Here is an 18,795-nt window from a genome sequence, read left to right on the forward strand (position 1 = left end):
TTTCCCCCCAGTCCTATCTAGACCTAGCCTGGCACTAAGCCATGCCTTCTTTGGGAGCAGTATTTCTAAGATGGCCACCAATTATTCCAGTCTTCTGGTATTCACTTCCTTGTGTAATCTCCTCCCCATGAGTGTGGGCTAGTCTAGTGACTTGCTTGTAACCAACAGATATTGATGACGGGATGTCACTTCCATGATTAGGTTATAAAAGATGGTGACTTCTATTTTCCTAGAAGACTCTAATTATTGCCTTCTCGGTGTGCCACATCGGAGAAGCCACATGGCAAGGAATGAGAGCAGCATCCAGCTAATAGCCAGTTAGAAACCAAGGCCCTTAATTCAACAACCTTCGAGGAAGTGAATTCTACCAATAACCAAATGAGCTCAGAAGCAGTTTCCTCTTCAGTCAAGCACTGAGATGAGACTCCAGCCCTGGCTGACAGCTTGACTGTTGCCTCTGAGAGACCCCAACACAGAGGACTCACCTAAGCTATACCTACATTCCTGACCCGTGGAAACTGTGTCACCATAAATATGTGTTGTTTTAAGCTGCTAACATAACAAATTACGTAACAATAAATAACTAATGGACTCTCCCTGGATATCCTGCTGAATATTCAACTCCTTTAAAACTCTTTGGCAGTTTCTTAAAAAGTCAGATATACGATACAACCCAGCAATTCTATTGCTAGGGATTTACCCAACAATAAATGAAATGAAAATATGTCTACACAAAGACTTGTGTAAAAATGCTTATAGTAGCTTTATTCACGATCATCAAAACTGGAACCAACCCAAATGTCCATCACAGGTAAATGGATAAACAAACATGTTATATCCATAAAACAAGATACTACCCAGTATTAAAAAAGAATGAACTACTGATACATGCAACAACATGGATAAATATAAAAAATAAACTGAGGGAAAGATGCTAGATACAAAAGAGAACATAACGTATGAATTTCTAGAACTCTAGAAAATGCAAAGCAATATATTGGTGGGGGTGCTGGGATGGGCAGACTACAAAAGAGTGTAAGGAAAGTTTAGGGAGATGGAAATTTTCTGTATCTGGGTTGTAGTGGTTGTTTCATAACAAATAGTATAAACTAATAAATAAATCTGTCAAAACTCATCAAAACATGTTTTACTTTAAAGTGGATGCAGGGGGGCGTCTGGGTGGCTCAGTCGGTTAAGCGGCTGCCTTTGGCTCAGGTCATGATCCCAGGGTCCTGGGATAGAGCCCCCTATTGGGTTCTCTGCTCAGCAGGGAGTCTGCTTCTCCCTCTCCCTCTAACTGCTGCTCCCCCTGCTTGTGCTCTCTGTCAAATAGATAAGTAAAATCTTTAAAAAATTTTTAAAAATGGATGCAGGTAAAAAATAAATAAATAAGAATAAAATGGATAATTTGTATGTAAATTATACCTCATTAAGTTGACCAAACAAACAAAAAACCACCTTTGTCAAGCCTTAACTACATCTAATACAATGGTTTCCATTATTCTAACTTGGCCCTTGAACAGTATTCCACAGATAAAGTACCCAAACGGCAGAGAATCCAGAGTGTTTTGAATTTTACAGCAGCTATAACTTACAGAACACTATTATATATCAGGCACTTTTCTAAGCACTTTGCATTATTAACTCAATTAGTATGCCAACAATCCCATGAAATAGATTCTATTACCCCCTTTTCTTCAAATAAGGGAACTTAGGCACAGAGAAGTAACTTGCTTGTCACCCTACTGCTAGTAAATGACAGAGCCATTTATTCAAGTCCAAGCAGTCTGATTCTAGAGGCTGGGCTCTCCACAACCACCCCACTCTCTCAGACCACTGGCATATTCACTAAAAGCATACTCTCACCTCACTGGAGACTGACAGGTTCATTCACCCATTCAACAAATATTTAGGCATGCAGTATACACCAGATATTGTTATAAATGCTAAAGATACAATGGTGAAGAAAATACAGATATAGTACCTGCTTTTATGGGGCTTACATTCTAGTAAGAACTTAGGTTTAAAGCACGGGATCCTTTTTTAAAAAAATTAATTAACATATAATGTATTATTTGTTTCAGGGGTACAGGTCTGTGATTCACTAGTCTTACACAACACCCAGCGCTTATCACAACATATACCCTCCCCAATGTCCATCACCCAGCCACCCCATTCCCCACCCCTCTCCCCTCCAGCAACTCTCAGTTTGTTTCCTAAGATTAAAGAGTCTCTTATGGTTTATCTCCCTCTCTGGTTTCATCTTGTTTCATTTTTCCCTCTCTTCCCCTATGATCCTCTGCCTTGTTTCTTAAATTCCGCCTATCAGTAAGATCATATTGTAATTGTCTTTCTCTGATTGACTTGTTTCTAAAGCACGGGATTCTTAAACCAAAATATTTATCCCCTTATTTATGGAAAAAAAAGTCACAAGTTGTAACAGTGGCCAGATCTGCTTTAGCTAGAGCTGTGGTTCCCAAACTTGTCTGCACTTTAGAATCACCTGGGGATCTTTTAAAAATTCCAAAACCCACGTTATACTTCCAGGCCAATTAAATCACAATGGAGTGAAGAGTAGGGAAGGAAGGGAGACAAAGGCATCAATAATTTGCCAAGTTCTACAGGTGAGTCCAACGTCAAGACAAGTTTGGGAAATCACTAAGCTAGGGTTTTTATCTGACTAAATGATGATAAAATTCATTCTTGGTCACAGAGTGAGAAATAGATGAATGGGGGAGAAAAAAAAAACAAAAAACAAAGCCAAAACTCTATATACCTGTCTTTCTCTGAATCAGAGACTGCAAGGTACCTTTTTTTCCCCAATGTTATAAATTCTGAAAACATGAGAAAGAGGGCCAAATATTTTCCTTCTTGGATTTATTCATGCCTCCATTCCCCTCCATAATCATAGACAACTAAGATATTCTCTTCTTAATCTTTTCTTGGTACCTTTCATGAAATAGAAAGAATTCTGCCATATTACATATATTCAACATAACTGAAAAGGACAAGGCTCACGTGCTTTTCTATTAAGAAACTGCTTTTCTAATAAGGAGATCTCATTTAATTCAGTTGCTCTGGGTCCCATTTACATGCCAAAAATGCAGCCTACCAAACTAAAATGCCCCATGGACACTGAGATCAAAATGCCTTCTTTTTAAAAAAGTAAACTCTATTTCTATCTAATTCAATCCTTTTTTTATCAATTGAAATCAATTTTTTTTTAATAAAACAAGACTGCATTTGTATTCTATATAAACAACAGACCTGTTTAAGAACTCTCTGACCACTCTCAGAAAAGATAAAAGATGTTCAGTAGGACCCCTCTCCATTCCATCCAGGACCTAGACAGAAAGGGAAAAGGGCAAAGAGGAAGAAGAGAAACATCAGAAGAAAAGACTAAAAATACAAGCCCAATAAACCTATTCAAAGTAAATTTTTGTGACTGGCCAAATTCCTTCTTTCTACCACTGTTTCTGCTAATTTCACCCTAAAAACGGGTTGTTAAAAGACATGAGATTACCTATAGTCTCAAATCCAGTGGTTTTTAAAAAGGAAAGCTTTCATAATCATCAAGAAAGCTTTTTCAAAATACATCAATAGTGGTTATACAAGTGTGTTCATTTTATAATTCATTATCCTTATGATTTGTGCACTTTGCATTGTATGTGTTATACTTTAGTTAACTAATATTAAAAAACAGATAAATCTGTTTTGGGCAGAACCCCTGAAGGATTCTAATGAAGTACATAGCAGAAACAGTCCCACAGAGGTTACATGATTTGCCCTAGATCATGTATGTAGTTAGCTACAGACTAAGTCTTTCTTGTCACTTTCCTACTCTTTCTGTTGTAAAACTGTAAACCTGCTGATAATAATATACTTTTTAGTTTAACATTTACTCTCCTACTTATACTCTGAAAAAATTCTCATCACAAATGACAATACAAGAACCAAATAAGCAAGCAAATAGAAAATACAGATGTCCTGGGTTCACAACTGTGCATTATCGCAGCTGCTGCACCATCCGCATAAGGAAGTTATATAAAGCCTAATTTAATTATTATTCTATCTGCTTTCACTTTAACCAATGAGTATCTCTATTCAAATGTTTTAAACAGATTTGTAATGGGGGTAGGGGGACGGGCAAAATAGGCGAAGGGGAGTGGGAGGTAGGTACAGGCCTCCAGTTCCAGAATGAATAAGCCATGGGATGAAAGGTACAGCATAAGGAATATAGTCGATGATTCTGTAATAGAGTTCTAGGGTGACAGATGGCAGCTACACTTGTGGTGAACATAGCACAATGTTTAGAGTTGTCAAATCACTATAGTGTACACCTGAAACTAATGTCACATTGTATGTCAACTATACTTGAAATAAACAGCTTTGTAGAATAAGAATCCTCAAATTCTTCTGGATTCTGCCTCATAAACACAGGCATATCTTCAGCTTGTGCCAAATATAAATCTTCCATATTTGTTGTCTGGGTGTAAAACCTTTCCTTCTCAAAGATGGCTAGTGATAGGGGTGCCTGGCTGGCTCAGTAGAGCATGTGATTCTTGATCTCAGAGTTTTCAGTTCCAGCCCCATGGTGGGTACAGAGATTACTTAAAAATAAAATCTTAAAAAAAAAAAAAGATGGCTAGTAACAATATCCTTAATACGTTACCAAGAGACTCTTCTACATGAGTTTTTAACTTTATATTTTGAAATCATTTCAATCATTTCTCGCCCTTTTGGCTAAGATCAAGTGAAATCACTTCAAACTTACAGACCATAAGTTATTATTTTTTCAAAAGATTTTACTTTTAAGTAATCTCTATACCCAATGTGTGGGGCTCGAACTCACAACCCTGAGATCAAGAGTCACATGCTCCACCGACTGAGCCAGCCAGGCATCCCCATGAGTTATTGTTTAAATAGAAATTATGTGCAGAGAAGTCCCTCATAATTTCTAATCCAGAACTTGAATACTTTCAGTGGATGCATTTGTTCAACTATCCTTTACCAACTGCTTATTATGTACCAGGCAGGGTAGGTACCTTCCTGTTCCTGTAATTACTATATAAGAAACAAAAATTCTGTAGAATGAGAAATTTAAATAACTTTTATACGAATGCCTAAATCTACGTATTACACTTACAGTACTTAAAATAAGTTGGCCTGTTAACCACATAGCCTTAAAAGTTTCAGAATAATTTATAAGGTATTTAAAAAGTGAATAAACAGTTAAATGTGAACTGTCAAAATGATTTGCCATGGCACAACTAAAGATCCAATCCCATCCTCCCTACACCTCGTGAATCTCTTATAAAACTATTACATGCTTCCTGTTCCTAAATCCAGGGCTCCCAAAGGAAAATTTATGCAAACTGCCAATCAAATCATAGAAACTTAGTATCCTTAAACGATCCATAAAAATGCCTGTCAGAGAGACTGGCATTTCAATACTGTAACAACAACTGGTTTGCTCCTGGTAGGAATGATAAACAATTTAAGGGATTAGGGAATATTAACATTAATTTTTAAATTTCAATTCTGACATTTTAGTATAAGAAACAAAAGGTAAATTTGTGAACTATGAAATTTGAGATTCCTAGAACTACTCATCCTAACACAAATATAGTTAATTTAAGTAAGCACAATATAAACCAACAAAGTCAGAGGCCCAAAGAGATTTTCCCCATATTGTTAGATGCCATGAAAGTGGATAAAGTAAAATTTAGAAAAAAACTACTTCACACGCCATGTTCTAATTATGAACAACACCGTGTTCTTTTAATCCTAACAAAGTTACAGTAAAGAAAAATAAATAAATGAGTACCAGTCTTTTAATCCATGCTTGAAATATACAAGTAACATTGAAAAGTTGATCAAATCCTACAATATAGGAACTACTAAAAAATTCCCTAAAAATAAACTGAGAAACTTAGCAGAGTAAGAACTAGAGAGCCCTTGGCAACCATCTGCTCTAATATCCTAATAGAAAAATTAAGGCCTGAGTGAATAACTTGAAGCTTCTTAGTAGTAGGAAAGTCTTTCATTTTATATGTGACACTTCTTTACAAAAGACTTCATTTTAAAAGTAGTAGAAAAGTATGGTATAATAAATAATAATAATAATGAATGTTGTCTTGCCATAAGATGGAGGACAACTTTAAAGAACAATGGCGGGGCACCTGGGTGGCTCAGTCGGTTAAGCAACTGCCTTCAGCTCAGGTCATGACCAGGATCCTGGGATCCAGCCCCGCTTCGGGCTCCCTGCCAGCAGGGAGCCTGCTTCTTTCTCTCCCGCTCCCCCTGCTTGTGCTCTCTCTCTGTCAAATAAATAAATAAAATCTTTTTAAAAAAAAGAACAATGGCTTTTTTCTCTATTAAATTTCCAATGGAATTAAATCATGAGATCTGGGCTCTAAGTTACAGAAGTCCTTAGGCCATCATTCTAAGAGTTTACCAGTGTTTCTTCTCCATTGTCTTATATTCATAATGACAGTGTTGTCAGACTTTTCTCTCTCTCTCTCTCTTTTGCTTTATACTCTTAAAATTGTCACTTTTTAAATCAAACACTGAAGTCCTAAGATCAGCTTTTAAATCCTGTAGCTACCCTTCCATCATTAGTGATGACCCAGATAAATCCACTTAGCAAACCTGTAGATAGAACTGTATTAGGTGAATACACTATTGCTAATATTTTCAAACAGAGACAGAGGATTCAAAATGACTTGGAACAACTTAAAAAGTATTTCTTCAAAGTTCAAAAGAGATTACTTAAAAACTAGAAAATCTATACTGTGGTTATTGCCAAACAATGAAAAAGAGAATATTTTGATCAGAAGAGGAAATTTAATGGCAAGATAAACAGGTTATTTATACTAAAAAAAAAAAAAAAAAAAAAAAAAAAAAGCACAAAGAAATAAATCTCTGCCCAAGTTGCAAAAAAGAGAAAAACAAAATTAAGGTAAAAAATTAGTGACAATAAAACAAAAATATAGAAATAAAATAAAAATTCATTAGTGGGATGATGATGAGCAAGGAAGGCATGAACCCAGAAGTAATAAAGACCGACAGACGTGATCAGGTAAAAATCAAAATAGTCTGTAAGTCAAAAGAAACCACAAAGTCAAAAGCCAAATGATAGACCAGGGTAATATATTTGTACCATGTGACAAAAAAGGGCTTAATATCCTAAATACACAAAAGCATCTGCAAGTTGATTAAAGAGTAAAAAATTAACAACCCAAGAGAAAAAAAAGTAAAGAACTGGTGAAGGCAATCTGCAGAATAGGGACTACAAATGTCTAATGAAGGTATACAACTTATTAATGGTCAGAGAAATGAAAATAAAAATAAGAAAACTCTTCTCACTCAGCTGACTGGCAAAAACTAAGAAGATAACTTATCCAGTGCAAGTGGGAATAAGAACTGCAACAACCTTTATGGAAAATAACCTTGAAGTTCATAATACTGACATTGTAAGCTTACCTTTTACCCCACATTTGGGGATTTATCCTACATAGTAAAAATTCCATTTCTTAAAGATATATGCACAAGGATATCCACTGTTTGTGATGGGGAAAATAAAATCAGAAACAACCTGATGCCCCTTCAGAAACCTACATAAATGAAACATTATGCAGCTAGAAAAAAAATAAATTAGATATCTGTTTAATGACATAGAATGAAATGTATATTCTATAAAGTAAAAAAACCAGAATTTGTAGAATATGTGCATGGCATCATGATAGTCTTATAAGAGAGAAAATGAATCAGTATGTAATTTATTTCTAAGACTATAGAGAAAAATATGAAAGAATCACACTAGATTATTATACTTGGGTAGGTTGGAGGACAGGAACTGGAGAGGAGGAGAGGGCTGGCTTTTTCTTCATGTACTTCAGATGATGCTCAAATAGTTTCAATATGCTTATCTTGCTTTTGTGGTTTGGAAGGAAAATCCTATTTAATTCATAACAGAAAAGAAACAGAATAAGAAAAAAATTTATAATAATGACAGAAAAAGGAATTATTTAAAACTGATAAAAAATGGGTATATAAAATCAACCAAATGAAACACTCAAAGAACAAGAAATAAAAATACATTCTGGGTGCTTTTTGGGTAGGTATGTAAAACAAATGTAAAGCCAACTTTTATGAATTTGAGATTTACCTCCATTTCAAAAAGAAAAATGAAAGAAATTTTTGATACAAGAGCTTTATGTTTTTTAGGTTTGTCTGTGTAGAATGTTTTTTAAAAAAAGGAAACACATCTCATCACAAAATCTTGTCAAAGAAATGTCCCCTATTATATATTTGCAATCTGTATCCTTTTTTTGGTTAAATTATATTGGATTTCAGCTATATTTTGAAACTTGAAATTTATCTATTGTAACAACTCACTTTGCTACACTGAATAAAATTTTTAAACACACAGTGCAAAATTAAAAGGAAAATACCAAATCTACACTGAACAAATAGTCAAATGATATGAAAAACTAGCTCAAAGAAGATTAAAAAATAATCATCTATAAATAAAAGTAAAAAAATATATTTGCTAGTCACAGAAGAAGAAAATGCAACTTCACAGTAGAGAGATCTGGAAGTCACAACCTTAAACCTGTGATCAAAGTTATCATCAATAGTGGGACAACTAGACATTTGTGTACCTTGTGATATGATGCAATGTGAGGAATATTTAAGTATTTAGGCCAAAATGTTCAGCTAGAATTTAATCAGGTCTTTAAACCTTCCAGTTTAGAGAACTATGAGGAAAAAAGGAATAAATATCACAAAGAAAATAATCAGATAAATCCAGAATGTAGGACATTAAAACTGTTCTGGTCTCAACAAATCAATGCCATGAAAAAAATTAAAAAGGTGAGGAAGCAGACAAGGAATGGGAACTGTTCCAGATTTTAAAAAGACTACAACTACATAAATAATAACATGCAAATGCAATGCATGGTCCTTAAATTTGATTCCACTTTGAGTAAGTCAGCTATAAAAGTTATTTTGGAGACAATGAGGGAAACTTAAATACGTTCTTAATGTTAGATAATATCAAGGAATTACTGATAATTTGTTGGGTGTGACAGCAGTATTGTGATTATGCAGAAGAATGTCTGTATTTGTAAGAGATGCATGCTAAAATGTTTAAAGGCATAGTTTCACAATGTCTTTATTTTTAAAAGATTTAACACAATGAGTATTTTATTAAGCATATGGCTATACATTGAATACAGGTGGTGGGTATAAGGGTGTTTATTCTACTATTTCAGGGGTTGTTTTTGTATGTTTGAAATTTTTCATAATAAAATATTTAAAATATTTTAAAAATCCAAAAACCTGTGAGGTACCACTATTATACTGGAAGAAAAAAATTATAAAATCCAATAATAACTTGTGGCTCATAGCAATATAAACTGGTAGTTATTCTAAAGAATGAGCTGACAAGATAGCTAAAAAGTAATTATCCTTAGACCAAACTGTATCATTTTAGAGAATATAGTCTAAGAAAAAAATTGGGGGGAAAAAAGAATTGCAAACCAAAAATGAAAACAAAAGGTAATCACCCAAATGCCAAATAAACAGAGAATATTTAAACTTTGGTTATTATGTATCCAATAAAAATAAGTATATAAACATGTGGAAAAGTACCTCAATATATTGCCAAATGAAGAAACTATAAAAAACTATATGAATTAAACTTGTAAAGATTGTACACATATGCTAATGACTAGAAAGTTTTTTGTTTGTAATATTTAAACACAATTTTAAAAATGTCATGGGGACACATGCTCTTAGAGAATGCCTGAACAATGCAAATATACAATCAGGAAGAACTGCCTAGAGACAAATAAGGATAAGCACCTGAGCTCTACTGCCGACCACAGTTTGAATGAGCATTCACAATTTGAATAAAGTCCTATTGTGGACAAAAATCAACATCACTATCATTAAAAGGATGAAGAAAAGGGGTACCTGGCTGGTTTAGTGGTAGAGCATGCAGCTTTTGATCTCCGGGCCGTGAGTTCAAGTCCTATGTTGGACATGGAGTCTACTTAAAATTAAAAAAAATAACAAAAAAAAATTTTTTTTTTAAATGACACAGAAAAAAAGTGTATTGGCTTGGACAGTACACAATCTCCCTCAATTCTTTCCATTAGTCAGATGTTTAGAAAAGATATGGAAAGACTGAAGAGAGTTCTGAGAAAAATCAAGAGAGAAAAAAAAGGATGGAAAAGAGGTGATTTTGAAGAAAAATTTGAAAGAAAATGAAGAGTGACATGATTATTAATACTGAAATCCATAGAGAGACTTCTGAATACAGATCCTAAAAAGCTAATGTATCTCAATGTCCATGGATGACCAACCAACAGGCTAAAAAACCCTCAAAGTTTGTTGTGGTGTTTTTGCAAGTGTTGTTTTTTACGTAAGAAGGATTCCCTGACTGTCCTGGTGAAAAATTACTGGCATGGGCAAATGAGGGAGGCTGGGTGTGTTAAATCATCTGCTTTTCTTTGGGGTGTCTGATTATCCAAGATCACTAGCTCACAGAATCTCCCTAAAGCTTGAATTAGCTATCCTTGAATCAGTTAACCACCATATTTTGAATTCTGCAGTGCTATCCTGTTCCCACATACTACCCACTCAGCAACATTTGCATGTCCTACATCTGGCCTCATCTCCCCACAGCACCCCCACTCAGCGAGGAGCCTGCTTGTCCCTCTGCCCCTCCCCCTGCTCATTCTCTTTCTCAAATAAATAAAAATCTTAAAGAAAAAAGAAAAGAGAAAAGAAAAAAAGAAAAGAAAAAGAAACATCACAAGAACTGACGAAAGACAGGAAGAGGCAAAGAAGGATTCTACCCTAAGTCTCAGAGAGAACATGGCCCTGCTGACACCTTGAATTCAGGTTCTAGCATCAAGAACTGTAAGAGAATAAATTTTTGTTGTTTTAAGTCACTCAGCTTATGGTAGTTTGTTACATCAGCCCTAGGAAATATACCACCGTTACCATGAAACCTTCACTGATCCTCCAACTGGTAGTAGTGCTCTCTCTCTCTCTCTTCAATTTCCATAGCATTTATAGTCTCATTTAAAACATTTATGCTCCCCCCTTTTTATTTATGTTCATATCACTTTCCCAGTTGAATTAGTTTCCTCAAGGCAGAAACTAATTACTCACCAACTGGATATACCTCTCAACACTGGTAGGAAGTCAATATATACTATCACAATCACATTTTCCTCCACACTTAATTATTCTGATCGCAATGTTTCTGAGTAAGTCATCTCCACATATCCTAAAGAGTTGAACACAATCTAAAAGAACTCAGTTGAAGGCTCATTCTTTTTAGGAAGCATTCCTAGATTCAGACTTATACCAGTTATATCAATATATTTCACACTGATATATGCATACATGTATATGCACATACTGCTGTTAATATCCACAATGGGAAAGAATTTTAACAAATCCATTATTTGGGTCTATTGATCAGTCTCTTATTAAGTCTAGTCAGATGTTGGTTTACCTAAAATCTCCTCGCCTATACTAGCATTTGGTGGTTAACCACAATGTCTTTGATTTCTCCAAGTGTTTGAACTTTTTAAGTCTGTATTTTATAGAAGGGACACGGTCTTACTTTCATACAATATTTAAAATTACAAGGGACTTAACCTAATGAACAATTTCCCTCTGTAAAATCCAAAACAGGAATCTAACAAATTTGCAACTATTTCTTCCTGTGAGAAACTGCTATTATCTTGTCTTTAGAAAATATACTATAGAACTATAGAACTAATGGTACTATAGAACTAATACCCAACAGGTTCAATATCGGTAAAGGTGCCAGTTAATGGGAGCTTTTGTTGCCTCTTTGTGTGCATTGGGTTGGGAGGGGGCAGGGTGGTGGTTGTAGCTGGTTAATGTTAAATACAAACCTAAATATCTATTCCTAAATATCTATTTAAAGTATGAATGCCCTCTGAATTTGGTGATCACTAATATTATTAACGACGAAGATTTTTTTCCCCCAGCTTTACTGAGATACAATCAACATGTAGCATTGTGTTAGTTTAAAGTGTACAATGAGATGGATACACATATATACTGCAAAATTACCACAATAAATTTAGTTAACACATCCATCACCTCATATAATTACTTTTTTTTTTTTTTTGGTGTGTGGCAAGAACATTTAAGATCTAATCTACTCTTTCAGCAACTTTCAAGTATATAATACATTATTGTTAACTATAGTCACCATGCTGTACTCTAGATCCCCAGAACTTATTCACCTCACAACTGGAAGTTTATATGTTTTGACCAACATATCTTCATTTCCCCTACCCGAAGGCCCTAGCAACCACCATTCTGTTTCTGAGTTTAGCTTTTTAACTAACATAGTTAATATTAACTCATCATTAATATTCTATCTGCCACAGAATGCAATTCTTCACAAGTTTAAGAAGATGTGGTTCCAAGCTTTCCTTTATAGGGCTTATATATAAAATATAGCTTATCACCAAATTCTAGGGCTACATTACTCCCTCCAACAAAGCCATGTATACATCTACCTACGCCTCTAGTTGTTTATGATTATTGAGCTCCTAGGCAGCCACCTCAAGTCCTTTTTAGAATAAAGTGACACAGAAAAAGATTACATTTTTAAAAATAAATGTGCCAGACAACACAATAGGTAGACAGAGGAGCTGAAGGAAGGGAGGGACAAACAGACACAGGGTCAGCTCTAAAGGAGCACTGAATCTAGTGAGGAGGAAAAGAGTAAACTAGCTCCATATTTCTCCTTTCTCCTCATGCTGTTCCTACATTCACTAGCAGGCTTACTTCCCTAAGGTACAGATTTCATTATGTCACTGTATGGCTAAAAACTTTTGATGACTCCCCATTACTTAGTAGATCAAGTCCAAACTTCCCAGGTTGGAACTGAAAAGGATTCAAAGCCCTCCCTGACTCACTTTATAGTATACAGAGACTAACACAGGCCTTGGAATTAGACTGCCTGGACTCAAATTCTTTCCCCAACAAATGTTAGCTCTTTTCCTCAGTTTATCTGTAAAAAGGTATAAAAATTAGTGCACTATCTCACAGGGTTGTTGTGAGGATTAAAAGAAATACTACTTATTAAATACTTGGCAAGTTATCTGGCAAACAGTATACATGCAAAAAATGTGAGCTACTACTATTATTATTGCTATTGTTGTTCAATCTCCATTTCCAGCCTGACCTTCAACCACAGCCCAGTAACAATCCTGTTCTCCAGCCAAACTGGACTCTTTACTATTTCCTAAAAACATATCTCTACACCATTCTTGGCAGCTCCATTAAAGGCTACCTCTTTCAGTACCATCCTCTGATATTCCAGCTCCACAACACATTACCTATACCCCACATGACACTTAAACTCTGACTAGAATCACCTTTGTATCCTGCAGAGTTCTAGCCTAATACACACGGCAGGGCTCAATAAATGTTTGACAAATGAATGAATTTCTGTTTTTCCTTTCTCTCATCCAATCACTCTCTTAGAAAACAGCTCCACATCACAATTAAAAAGACCTCTTCTGTACTGTTTTATAAAGCTGGCCAGCTAGTTTTCTTTCCTACCACGAATGTGGTAATGTCTAATGTACCCAGCACATAGTAGATGCCTAAATGTTCAGTGATTTGAAATGAATTTCATCTCATCTTTTAATTTCAGTTATCATTTTATTCATTATGATTAAGAATGACTCATCCTTAGAAACAGACTTTGGCTTTTACCTGCCCACAAATTCATCTGTCAATTTCTGACCATCCTGATCCTTACCCCAACATATCATTTATTGGTTTAGAAGAGATAATATTTAAAACCTCAGTGAAGTAAGAACCAGAAAATCAAATGCCTACAGAGTAATAAAAGTAAATGAGCAAAACAATAGAGTAATGAGGACCACAGAGCATTAGGAAACAAACACCCATCATACCTAAAAGCCTTAGCTTTTACTCTATTGCTATGAGAGAATATGAGTTTGGTGTTGATAGATATTCCAAATTTTTGAGGTAAAGTCCGAAGTCTATGTACATTTGAGCCAAACAAAACATGTCTGCTGGTCAAATCCAACCACGGACTGCTGGTTTGCATCCTCTGCTACAAGAGTTCTCTGATAGAGAAGTGATGGGGTGAAAGGGGTTCCAACTCAGCAGGAAGTCTGAGACAGCAGCTAAAACTGCAGCAACTGGAAGCATCTCCTGGAACACTCAGTCTACCTCTCAACCATTCTGTTTTGACCTGAAAACCAAATTAAACAGACAACTGTGTTGAGTACATTGAGCCCCTACTCTGAGCCAGGTGCTAGAAATCAGAAACAAACAATAATGCTAAATATAAGCTAACATTAGTGAGCATTTTCTAGGTGCCACACTGTTCCACACGCTACATGAATTAACTCACTTAATCCTCACAACCCTATGAGATAAATACTATTACCCTTATTTTAAAAGCTGAGGAAACTTGGGACATCTGGCTGGCTCAGTAAGCAGAGCATGCGACTCTTGATCTTGCAGCGGTGAGTTCAAGTCCCACGTTGGGCTGGCTGGCTAGCTAGCTACACACATACATACATACTACATATATTCATACATACATACATAAAATAAAAGCTGAGGAAACTGAGGCACAAAGAGGTTACACAACTTGCCCAAGGTCACACAATTAGCAAGCGGTAGAGCTAGAATTTGGACCTTAGTCAGACTCCACGAAAAGAGCACACAATTTGAAAACGAAGTGCCATTCAATAAATGGTGCTGGGATAATTGGTTATATATACAAAAACAATGAAACTGGACCCTATCTCACATCATACATTAAGAGTCAACTCTACAGATCTAAACATCAAAGGCAAAACAGTGGAGATTCAAGAAGATAATATAAAGAATAATTGCAAAATCTTGGGGGAGGGAAAGATTGATAGATTTGACTTTGTTAAAATTCACAACTTCTTTTAACAAGAGAAAAAGATTTTAAAGATTAACAACAATCTGGGAAATTATATCTATAATACACATAACCAACAAAGGATTACTAATCAGAAACTATAAGGAAATCTTTTGAAGACAACCCAATAGTCAAATGGCAAAATAAGCCCCAGCATGGTCTAAGCTGTGAAAACCTGCCACCACCACAGCTGCCACACAGCAGACCCCAGAACAGACCTTGGCATCGCTGACCAATATAAAATATTCAGGGCTCTATGTCATACTGCAGATACACAGAGCATGGGGGACCCAGCCAGAAGGACAAAGCCAAGATGGTTATTCTCCATTTTATAGGAACTAGATGGCAAACCAGAAGCTGAACATCCAATCCTCAGACACTGATCAGACTGGCAAGCATCTTTAGTAAAGGGCCAGACAGTAAATATTTTCAGCTTTGTGGACTACCTATCTTCTCTATACAACTACTCAACCCTGCCACTGGTAGTGTGAAAGTAGCTAAAGACAATACGTAAATGAGTAACTGTGCCTGTGTTGCAATAAAACTTTATTTACCTGAATAGGTGGTGGACCAAATTTGACAGGGCCCATAGTTCGCTGGCCTCTGACATAGATAGTTGTGATTTTCCTACATTCCCTACTTTCCCTGCCTTTTTTTTTTTAATTTGGAAATTTTTTTTTAAAAGATTTTATTTATTTGAAAGAGAGAGAGTGAGCGAGAGACAGAGAGAGCACAAGCAAAGGGAGAAGGAGAGGGAGAAGTAGACTTCCCACTGAGCAGGAAGCCCGACATGGGGCACGATCCCAGGACCCTGAGATCATGACCTGAGCCAAAGGCAACCACTTAATTGACTGAGCCAACCAGGCACCTCTTTCCCTGCTTTTTATGTCTGCTGACACTTACCTCTGATTTCCTTAAGCGAAAACTGCACCACACTTGACAGCTTCTCAATGGTTTCCAAGTCTATTACTCTACCCCAAAAAACTTCTCCCTAATTTGTGACAATTATTGCTTCATCTTCCTTTCACCCTTTTTATAACCTCTTTGACAGCCACCATTCCAAACCAAAAATCTAAAATATTCCTTTTCTCTTACCATGTGCAATGTCAATTATCAATATCTGAAAATTCTAACATTCAAAGCTCACAGCCTCTGTCTTGACTAGGCCCTCATTACCTCTTCCCTGCTGTCCAGTTTACCCTCCATTCAAAGACATCCATTTATTTCCTAAAAATTGAACCAAATCATACTCTTTCTCCTTGAAAACCATGAATGCCTCCCTATCAGCTAAAGATTCAGTCCAAACTCCTTAGCAAAGTCCTTCACAGCCAGGTTCCAAACAACAGTTCCATTTCATTTCTGACTACTTTTTCCACACACGTATTATGCTCCCGCCACATTCAACTATATGTCGTGAAAGTGCATGCCTTTACCTGGAAAGCTCTTTTCTCCAACTCTCCATCTGGCAAACTCCTCCACCTTTCAGGACACATCTCAAGTATCACCCCTTCACAAAACCTTCCCTGACTCCTAGAGCTGAGTCGTGCCCACCTCTGTGTTTTTACAACCTTTAATACGGCTTTGGTATTCATCCTGAATTATCATTGTTTATATGTTCATTTCTCTCATGAGACTGAATATCTAAAGTGAAAAGACCTTGCCTTAAAGGCCTTTGAATCCTCAGAGCCTGGCATAATGCTAGACATATGTGCACAGTAAATGTCTGTTGAATGGAAGACATGCTTGGTGGTAGGAGTAGGCTTTCTTAACCTGGGGTTCATAGATGGGAATCCACAGGTAGAATTCAGAGGGGTCTGTGAACTTGGATAGAAAACAAAAAACTAATTGTATTTAATTGGGGAGGGCGTACTTTTTTCTGTTGTTTGGGAAATTATTAACTGCTAACGTTTGGCAGAAGTGGGTTCCCTCATAAATCCTCTAAAGAAATGTTAAAAAAAAATAAAAAGAAAACAAAAAACTACCTCTTTATTTTCACTAACCTTTAACTGAAAGTTACCATTTTCTTCAAATAGGAATTATAGGCAACAAACTACTCTAGTATCAGCAGTATATGTGACCCTGTCATATGGCACAGATATCTTTTTTTTTTTTAAGATTTTATTTTATTTATTTGACAGAGAGAGAGACAGCCAGCGAGAGAGGGAACACAAGCAGGGGGAGTGGGAGAGGAAGAAGCAGGCTCTCAGCAGAGGAGCCTGACGCGGGGCTGGATCCCAGAGCTCTGGGATCACGCCCTGAGCCAAAGGCAGATGCTTAAGGACTGCGCCACCCAGGCGCCCCGGCACAGATATCTTTACATCATATTACAGTTGTTGCTAATATCTTAAGTATTATGTTCATCATGTGTTTAAAACTGTAATTATCAGACCCATCACTAGATCTGATTTCTTAATGTACTGATAAAGTATATTTATGTTACTATTTTATAATTTGTGTATTTTGGTATTTCAATATAATAGTTTTCTCTATAATACAGTATTTTGTTTTACTCAATTAAAAATATTATTCTGAGAGGGGTTACTATCATTCTGAGCAGCTTCACTAGATGCCAGAGGGTCCCATTGCACAGTCAGACCTTCTTGCGTTAGAAAGACCCAGAACAAATGAATCTTGATGCTGTATCTATGTATGTCATATACGTACTGAATATATATTGGAAATCTTAGTTGCTATGGACATCTTCATAACCTTTTTGTTGAAAGTCCTTGTTGATTTTACGGGAACCCTGGACTACTATTTCATGACTGATTTGCATAGTTTCCCTCAGAATTCTTCCATAACCCAAATGAACTTTGAACTCTTCTCTATCTTGATCAAACTTTAATTGAAGTTTGATCATGATAGAGATCCTGGGTGTGTACCATCTTTCACTGTTATCTTTTTCCACTTTCTGTGTCCCTTTGCTATACAGTAAACACCCAGAACAGAAGGAGCATCTCTTAAAACTCTAGAAAGTTAGAAGTCAAAAGAGTCCTGAAGAGAACTTCTTTGCACAAACGCAGTTGGGTTGGAAATAATCAAATAGCTGGTCACCTGTACTTTTTTTGTATCCCCCTTCAGTTTTCTACTGACAAACTAATTACCAAAACAAAGCAGATGAACAGTTCTTTGATATATGCTGCCCCTTAACACTTTTCTTAGAGCTAACAAATTCCTCTAAGGCAGTGTATTGAATGAGCAGGCAGAGGACCTCCTGGGCCAGGAACTTGTAAGATCTTGAGGAGTCATCTTTACCTTTCTATATCTCAGCTAAAATCACTACTTGATCTGAAATTGTTACATGATCTCTAAGACCCTTGTAGTTTTTACACATTCATTCCTCTTCACCATTCTTACTGGCTTCAAAAACGCCTTTCTGATGACCTCCCCAGGTGACCCTGCTCTTAAAACAGTGGGCTGTCCCCTTCCTGGGAAGACACCTTGGGTCACCGCCCACAAACAGCCCGGTCCCTCCTTTTAAAGACACACACAAACTCCCTAAGTTGATGGAGGCTCTTTCTTCTTGCCAACCAGTTCCACTCCATGCACCCTTTTGCTGGCCAGCTCCTGCACCCAAACCTCAGTCACCCTTTTCCCTCTTTCTCATCAAAGTCTTCCTATTTTCTGTTGCTCTTCCCAATAGGGAGTAAAATATACTAGGGGAACATATGTCCTCAGTCTCTTGGGAGTTATAAGGCTTTGCAATTCGGCCCTGCGACTCCGAGAACTGCTCCAATCTGATACTCGCGCCTGCATCCAAAGGGCCCCCATTTCTAATATTTCTAATCAACAGC

General features: G+C 36.3%; 1 protein-coding gene across 6 annotated transcripts in view; it reads right to left on the minus strand.

Annotated features, from left to right (window-relative positions):
• NCOA6 (nuclear receptor coactivator 6) overlaps nt 1–18,795 on the minus strand; it is a 97,523-nt gene that overhangs the window by 77,964 nt on the left and 764 nt on the right. Inside the window, exon 2 of one of the 6 annotated variants that reach the window (XM_040638208.1) lies at nt 3,268–3,344. The exons of the other annotated variants lie outside the window; for them this stretch is intronic. The gene's annotated coding sequence lies outside the window, so the exon portion shown is untranslated. The remainder of the gene's footprint in view (nt 1–3,267; nt 3,345–18,795) is intronic. 6 annotated transcript variants of the gene reach the window in all.

This window comes from Ursus maritimus, unplaced genomic scaffold, assembly GCF_017311325.1.
Source record: "Ursus maritimus isolate PB19 unplaced genomic scaffold, ASM1731132v1 scaffold_22, whole genome shotgun sequence".
Classification (NCBI taxonomy): Eukaryota; Metazoa; Chordata; class Mammalia; order Carnivora; family Ursidae; genus Ursus; species Ursus maritimus.